At 38.5% G+C, this 9072-nt stretch overlaps 1 protein-coding gene across 1 annotated transcript in view; it reads left to right on the top strand.

Moving 5' to 3' along the window:
* The first annotated feature begins 4 nt into the window (after positions 1-4).
* The window catches only part of man1a1 (mannosidase, alpha, class 1A, member 1), a 76778-nt gene continuing 67710 nt past the window's right edge, over positions 5-9072 (top strand). The window contains exons 1-4 of the mRNA XM_077586456.1: positions 5-265; positions 355-525; positions 4290-4458; positions 5265-5381. The gene's annotated coding sequence lies outside the window, so the exon portion shown is untranslated. The remainder of the gene's footprint in view (positions 266-354; positions 526-4289; positions 4459-5264; positions 5382-9072) is intronic.

Genomic DNA, 9072 nt, shown 5'->3' with positions numbered 1-9072 from the left:
AATGCTAACTGAAGTAGAATTTCATCTCCCATGGAGACAGGACCTGATAACTCAATTGAGCCACTACTTTGGTCTTAAATAATGTGTAGCCAACTTGCTCAGGTCCTTGGAGTCTTTCAAGGCCAGTCAATAGTCACTCTCAAGTCCTAATCACAACCAGGAAAAGTCCATAGTTTGATGTCTTTGGTCCAGACCGAAATTCAACGGACCGTTTTGAGCCACACGATTGGACGACTCTCATCCTCAACATCCCCGAAAGAGTTAGGTTGGTATAACTTTTATCTTTTAAACTCCTGATACGATACGAAGCCTGACTGCTCATGTAAAATTAATTTGTCTGCCTACCATTTCCAGGTCCGTAAAGCTCCTTTGAGGTTCTTGCATCGTTACCAGAAGCCCCAAAGCTTGAGTTTTGTACTTTTTTAATGACGCCCCCCGCACTCACGTGGCAAAAACCCGAATGGGAGTCATGATGAATGATGCCCAAAGACTTTTGCGACACGCCAGGCTCGTCTAAAACCAGAGGTAGGTGGTAACGCATTGCATTTACTTTTGCGTATACTTTTTGTAAAAAATAAACTATTTGACTGAGAGCGATGTTGTCAAACGGACGAATTTCAACCCATCAGTTCTTATTTAGCACCAGGAGACCACGGAAAATGTATTTCCATGGCAGGAATAGTTCACTATAGGTTTTTATTTAAATGAAATTATTGACTTTGTCGGTAAACACATCGTCCCTCCAGACAGTTGACGTTCCCCGCGGCGGTTAGGCGGGAATCGGTCATAAACGAAATTGTTTCAAGCGGCTCCGACTCCGAGGGAACGTCGCCAGAGTGCTTTTGAACAAAGAAAACAACTAAGAAAGTCTGCGTGTAAATGTCAAACACGGAGAGGAAAAAGCATTATTTTGCATGCGCGCTGTCAAAACGACTGCGAGGTGGACGCTAATGACGGGACGAGCCTGCGGATAAAATAAAAAAAGGATAAAATCGCGTTTTTATTCTTTGTTTTTTTAGCCGCTGTGAATAAGACTTTATATTAATGGTAATGTATGCAAAGTTTTCTTCAAGAAAAACATTACATTTTTGGGGGGAGAATGGCAAAACCTGCCAGTGAAGACAAAAAGCAAAGATGGTTTAAAGGAACAAAGGAGTAAAAAACAGTTGAATTTGAAAACATAAGACGTCCTATTTAACTTTAGAGGCTGGCAGCTAATGAATTGTTTGCTTAGAAGCACCAATTTTTTAAATGCTTATTATGTTTACATTTATTTCTTTAAAAACAGTCTGTAGCCAATAGTATTCTCACGATACTGAAATGAAAAAGAAAATACGATTTTTAGTACAGCATTAATAATTAAAAACATTTTATTAGCAAGGAAAATTCAATAATACCCTTCATTACTTTAAGAAATATTCAATTAAATCCTTAATTTTTTTTGTGATATCCAAACAAAAAATATAATATAGATTCATCATCAATAACAAGTAAATAAAAAAAATACATTAACACAACTTTGTAGAAAAAAACACGACAGTAAACTAACATAGAATGAGTATACATTTGCGATTAAATATAACTGGAAATATATATTTTATATATATATATATATATATATATATGTATGTATGTATATATATATATATATATGTATATATATATATGTGTGTATATATATGTATGTGTATATGTGTATATATGTATATATATATATGTATATATACATATGTATATATATGTATGTATATATATATATATATATATATATATATATATATATATAATATTTCGGTATCGTTACTTTTGATAATTGGGAACAATTATTTTTAAGGTTATCAATTTTCATGTTCATCGTCTAATTATGCATTTTTAGTCCGTGATTGTCTCTTTCTAGTACGACATTTGTATGTTTATACTAAGAATAAAATAGTGCTATGCTGTAAAGAATCCATTTTAATCACTGCAAGTTTGCGAGAACTCGCACTCGCTTTACTATAATGAGAAAAACCTAAATAACTTTGACAATTTTATAGCTGTACTTTTGCCACTCGGTTCTCACAACGTCATTCCTTCTCGCCCGTTAAAGCGCTAAATTGTTCTTTTGTTGCAAATGTGTTATTGCGACCATGAATCCGATCGAGAATTCAATTGACTTTACGACCGAGCAACTCCGTGGTGACCTTGCGCGCACCACGGCGGACTCTCGGGGCGTCTCCGGGCGTCGGAACGCTCGCCGAGGGTTTCCCCGGGTCGCGTAAGGCGACCCAGGTGACATGCGACCCGTTTTTTTTCCCTTTATCTCATCCCATCCCGACGGTAAGCGACAGGCCCGACGGCGCGCCGGGTGATGCGTTACGGGGGGACGGCTGACCTTTGCGAGACGAGGAGCTCTTTTATGAGGGGAGACAGTCACTGACTCGGTGACTCGACTGTCGCCGGGCGAACTTGAAACAGAAACACTCGGTTGGAGCATGTTGAGTCCGTAGTCGGCCATCGAAAGAAACTGAACTTTTTTTTTCACAGCCACGTCTGTGTCGATGCTAGTTAGAAAATCCGGCAAAATAGTAGATCATTTGTAAGATAATAAAATTAATATAGGATGCTATGTCGCAATAAAAGGGGTGATCCTACTTTGCGATATTCGAGGGATTACTGTAGTAGAGAAACGTATGTTGATCAATTGTATATTTAAGGTATATATATGTATATGCATATATATATATATGTATATGCATATATATATGTATATGTATGTGTATATGTATATATATGTATATGTATACGTATATGTATACATATATATGTATATGTGTATGTATTTATGTATATATATATGTGTGTATATATGTATGTATGTATATATATATGTATATATGTATGTATATATATATAAACACACCTCTGTTAAAACCATACAGTTATTGTCCTTGAAGGTGACTATATATATATATATATATATATATATATAGTATTTTTCGCCTTCAAGGACAACAATTGTATGGTTTTAACGGTGTGTTTTTTTTTTTTTCATTATGTTTTTTTTTCTCCAATAGAATGTTGATAGTTGAGAAGTGCATGATTATGATCAAAAAGTAGATATTTATGGAGAATAGTATTATTTTCAAGTCGTTTTTAACAGCGCTGTGTTTGTGGTTCACAATCGGATGTTAATGGATTTCCATCAAATACACTTTCACTAATTATATGTTGACGGTATGTAGTTGTATGTTTATGGCCAATAGGGTATTTTGCACCATCCAGGTCAACAATTGTGAGCGTTAAAATTAATATTCATGTTTACAATTGCATTTTATTAGCCTTCCAGTAAATGCTTTTTCTTGACAATTCTATGTTGAAGTTCAGCAATTGTATATTCATGGGCAATCTAGTATTTTCGACGTTCAAGTTCAATATGCAGCAGCCATTTTAACAATAGTATGTCAATGTCAAAAAAACAGAAATGCATTTATGCGTTTACATTCAGCAATCTATTTTCCGGTCACCAATTTAATGTTTACAACTGTCATTCGTATGTCTATGGCTGCCTATCAAATGACTGCCATTCACGATAAAATATGTCAAATCCATTTTGACAGGGAAGAATGTTCACCAGATGTACAAAATGCAAATGAAAGCATACAATTGCATCCGTAGAATCTTCCCACATATAGCAATTCCGTTTTGTTAAATCTGCAAAACGAGCAGGATACAAAAATGCCTTGAAGATAAGCACTTCTCCAACTTTGTCGAGACACCTCGCGGCCGTCTCGTCATGCTAATTAGCAACAATTACCCGACTGCGGTTGCCTTAAAAAGGGTCGCCGTTAACAACAGCATCGCCATTAGGCGCTATCATCGCTAAACCGAGGTCGAGCTGACCCACTAACGAGCTTTTTGGACTCTAATTGAAATAAACGGTCCTTTTACGTCAGAATTGACAACTTACCAGTGTCAGAAAAAAGCGGATGGCATGAAAAAAAAAAAAAAACACAGCATATAGTCTTTCACTGACCATAAATACACAACCGTTGATAATTAAAGGTCAATATTTGAGCTTTTTACCAACAATTGTGTGTTTACGGTTCACCGTTGTATGTTTTTAGTCAACAGTGTCCGATCTTTCCTGTTAAATGACAAAAACAAATCATCCATGTCAGCCGCCGTGGCTTTTATGTCCTTTTTTTTCCCTTCTGTTGCTTCCGCACTTATCTGTTTTTGAAAATCTAATGTTCTTCATCATCGCTTTCCGCTCAAACGCTTGTCTTTTTTTTTCTGTCTTTTTCCAGCCTCATCTCCATTTGGACATGCAGGCGGAACACCTCTGGGCTTCGGGGACTCCACCATTAGCATTTCCATTTGCCACGGTCAATATTTCCCACCGTGGAGCTTATTGTTCCGTGGCGCGTGGAAATGGGATGACGTCGGAGTTCGCTGATGAAAAGCGTGCGGGAAAAGGTCAGCTCGTCGTTAATAAAGATGCCGGAAAATTTGCATTGCCGCTTGAATGGGATGTATGAGTTATGACAGAACTTATCCACCTGCTCCCCACTATCTCCTTTTTTTTTGTTTTGTACGGGGAAAATCTTGACATATTTTGACACATTATTACCGACCCAAGTTGCATTTGTCTTTGGATTTAGGAGGCTTGCCCGCAAATCCCTGCGTAAGCCTGTTAAAAACCCGACTCCGCTGCCAACAAGTATAATTTAAACAGTTTTCCATCGCCTTCCGTGATGGAATTTTTGTTTTCCTCTCACCAATGCGGATAAAAATTGGAAAACATTGGCCAAGGTAGTTTTTTTTTGCTTCACAATTGTACGTTTATCTTCAACGAAAACCATGACGATTTAAAAAATATATTTTCAAGGAAAGAGACCAAGTTATTTTTATACTACCTGACTAAAACTCAAATTGTGTGTTGATGACCAATAACTTTACGTTCATTTTTTGCAGGATTATGCGCAATCAAAACAAGGGAAATGTTATATACGTATTTTCACGAGTATAAGGCGCACTGCATTATAAGGCGCACCCTCAATGAATGACACATTTTAATTTTTTTCCATATATAAGGCGCACCGCATTGTAAGGTGCCCTGTCTATTTTGGAGAAAATTTAAGACTTTTAAGTGCGCCTAATAGTCGTGAAAATACGGTTGACCAATTTTTTTTTTGTAAACCATTTTAATAAAGTCCATAAAGTTTTGTAGGAATTCCTTGAACCCCTAATACTAACCAAAGTTCTTGTTTTTTTTATTGCAGGAAAAGATGGACCTCCCCAAAAATGTTTTTGTTGAATTCCACAAATGGAGATAGGTCGCCACGAAGCTGGCGACCTGCATCTCTCGTCTCAGTTCAGTGAAGGATGAAAATGAAACGGTAAGAGCTACACACACACACCTGTTGTGGTTTGTTTTCTGTTTTTATTTTTACGAAATACCTTCACCAAGGCCAAACATATTTTTGTCTTCAATATTCTCGTAAAAATGTAGTAATCCAATCAAATTATGTTTTCCCCTTTAATATAGTCGCCATTCATACATATTAACTCAACAATGTCGATGGAAAATTGTATCTTGAGCAAAAAAAAAACTGAACAAGTCCACAAATCTATTATATATCTTTAAAAAAAGCTGCTTCACTTTAAAAACACAAGGTTACGATCATATTATAGTCCACCACTAAAATGTTACAGGTATGCCGTAAAATCCATCATTTTGATGTTAAAAAACCCCCCCACATAAACCTGCAAAAAGGCTAGACCCGGCCATAAAACTGCGATATTTCACCATGAAAATATGCTTTTGTCCAGCAAAAAGTTACAATGGAAGAATTCATAGCCGTTTTCTAAATGTTCTCGAGCAGTATTTTACCGTTAAAGCGCCAAAAAACGTTTTGGGGAAGCAGCGGGATAAAAAATGTCAGGCCGATGTCAGTGTTAGCGCGATGTGGAATGTCAGCACTCTGGAGGACGCACACCAAAACACACGCGAGTACACACTTTTGTGTTTTGCGGGGGTCTCTGGGGGCGGGGCTTGATTGAAGCGTCTCTTTAGGAGGCCACGGTTGAATGTCACTGATTGACTTCTTCGCCAAAAAGAGCACTCTGTCATTTACAGGTGTCAGGCCAAGTACGACGTAGCTTCCGTCCAAAATAATAAATTACCATTTTGTACCAAATCAAAAATTTGGCGGCCCAGTGGACGAGTGGTTAGCACGCCGGGCTTGCAGTTCTGCGGTCGAGGGTTCGATTCTTCAATGTGTGGAGTTTGCATGCTCTCTTCAGGTTTGCGTGGGTTTTTTCTGGGTACTCCGGTTTCCTGTTATATCACAAAAACATGAATGCAAAGCTAATTTAGCACTCTAAATTGCTCCTAGGTGTGATTGGTTGTCCTTTGTCTCGTTATGCCCTGCGATTGGCTGTCCACCGATTCAGGGGGTTTCCGCGCATGGTGCCCGTAGTCAGCTGGGATAGGCTCCAGCACCCCCGCGACCCTTGGATAAAATGAATGAATATTTTGAAAGTTTAGTAGCTTCCATGAATGAAAGAAACTATTTGAAAAACATTAGAAAATTAGCTACGAAATATGATTTTTTGACGTTTGCCATCTTATTTTTCCAATTTGAGCAAAACTATCCAACAATAATAAAAAGTTAATTATTTGCAAGCAATTAAAGTCATTTGATGTTGCTTTATAATCCAGTGACATCATCAATATTCTCATACACCTGATATATATTTCATATGGAGGTCATATTCTGTACTTTTTCTTGTCAAATGGAGGTCTGCTGGGGTGAGCATCAAATATTGAAAAAGTACTTTGCCGGATCTTTTATTTAGCATCTCTATCTTTTATTGTTGGTTAATATCAGCGCCCCTTTGAATTATTCATGGCCGCCACGACTTTTGTTGGGTGGCGGTGAAAAAATAAAAATCAATGCGTTCCAAAAGATATCGTCCGACCCAGAAACAACCTCTGATATTAAAAATGCCGGAATAAATGAAAAGATAATGTCGTGACATTTTGCGTGATGCTGACGGCGATGGGCGTCCAATCTTTTTAGACTGGGAGGGCTGGCGTCGTGACGTCGCTACCAGACATCCATCGAGTTATCGTCCTACGGTTAAAGATAACAAATATTCGGAAGAATTTTCGTCTTATCTTCGGCGCGGAGAAAAGTCGGCGTCCCCTTCGGGGCGCCTGCGTCACCCCCGGCGACGAGGGAGGCGGGCTTAGCGTGGGTGGCGTCGATGTCTTTGTGGAAGATGACAGGAGAAGAAGAAGAAGAACGAGAGGACAAACGCATAAAAGACGGCTTCCGTGTGGGAAAGTATGACTGATGATGTTGCCGCGGGAACGGATGTTTAGATTTGATGGATGATTGACAGGTGCTTGGCAGGTCTGTTTATCAAAAGCAAAGTCTACTCTTGTTGTTTTTCAAGGTGTCCCCTATTCTTTAGGCATGCTAATTTCCAGTAGCCCAATTTTGACGCTGTTTTATATAAGCTGCCAAATGTATTTTTGGTGTCGTTAACCGTTACCACGGTTACTCGGCCAACGAAGGTCGGGGACACCCTGAATTGGTGGCCAGCCAATCGCAGGGCACAGTGTGATGTGTGAAGGACAACCAATCATAGCTAAGGGTAATTTAGCAATTAATTAGCCTAGTTTGCTTGTTTTTTGGGAAACCGGAGCACCCGGAGAGAAAACCCACGCGAGCCCGGGGAGAGCATGCAAACTCCACAAAGTGAGGACCCACCTGGGTTCGAACCCTCGACCCCAGAACTGCGAGACCAACGCGCTAACCACTTTACCACCGTTCCAGTTCATTTATAGACATTCAAATCTGCGTTTTGAGCCTCCAAATAGCAAATATTTTCTAGTATTTTTAAATTTTTTGATAAAAAGGAGGGAGCACGCATTAACAGCCCGCATTAAAAAAAACATTGACCGCTTCGATCCGCTCCCGAGAAATCGTTTGTTTGCGTGAGAGCAATTTCCCCACGAAACACGTATGAATCATTTTTCCAATAACGATTGAATTTCTTGGAAAAAGAACTAAAACGCAGCCGTGAAAATAAATGGATGAAAAAGCCCGCCTTTTGCTTGCATGACTCGGTCGTAAGTGAGTCTGCCTTTCTGTCCAAGCGGGAAATGGGATTAAAATAGTGTTTTGCGCTTTTTGGGTTTATTTTCCAAACAAAAGCACGACGGGTTCTGGCTCAGTGAAGTCCAATCTAATAATTTCAATAAAGTACCCCCGAGGTGATGGCGGCTGTGACTTTCAGCTACTAAGCTTTTATTAGAGCGCGCTACTTCATTTGCCCAAATGATTTCAATCATTGGCCGCCCATGACGGCGACAGACGTCCAATCCATTTGGACAATATTCCTCAGTTTTTTGCGCGATTTGTGATTAGATGATGAATAGTGATTAGTTGATTGATAGAATTGATGAATCTGCATCACTTTGGTGATTCTCCGCCACTAAACTTCCTTTATTGACATTGTAAAGCACACAAACTTTGCTTAAAACAAACATTTATCCATCCACCTATTTCTAAGATCCAAAATGGCGGCGCACGGGTGCAGTGACTCTTTGCGCTCCAGTCAGATTGTGCAATATTTGAGAATTTACCTTGCCAGGATGTGACTTTTTACATTTTTAAATTACTTATTTATGTATTTTATACTGCGAAAGTGCACTTTTGTTATACGCAGCTGTGTATGATGACAATAAAAGCTTTTGATTTTTGATTGATTTTGATAAATCAATTCAATTTAAAGGGAAAAAAAGCCTTTATGCTTTGCTTCCAAAATAAAACCCACCAAATTCAAAGCATTTCTTTTTTTTTTTTTAAATTCTGAGACCTTTGAGTCTCTCTCTTCTCGTCAAATAAACCGCCCCACAAATTTAAATTAAATACCTCCATCATTTATCAGGTTCCCATGAAATTCTTATTCTAACCTCTTCGACCTCACGACCCTAAAATTCCCCTTTTGTATCTTTCAAGTTCTTGAGCACAAACCGACAGTTAAATAGAAATTACACACATTTTTGTAGCCAAA

Source organism: Stigmatopora argus, chromosome 19 (genome assembly GCF_051989625.1).
Source record: "Stigmatopora argus isolate UIUO_Sarg chromosome 19, RoL_Sarg_1.0, whole genome shotgun sequence".
Classification (NCBI taxonomy): Eukaryota; Metazoa; Chordata; class Actinopteri; order Syngnathiformes; family Syngnathidae; genus Stigmatopora; species Stigmatopora argus.
The sequence above is the reverse complement of the archived record's forward strand: the minus strand, read 5'-3'. Positions and strand labels throughout refer to the sequence as shown.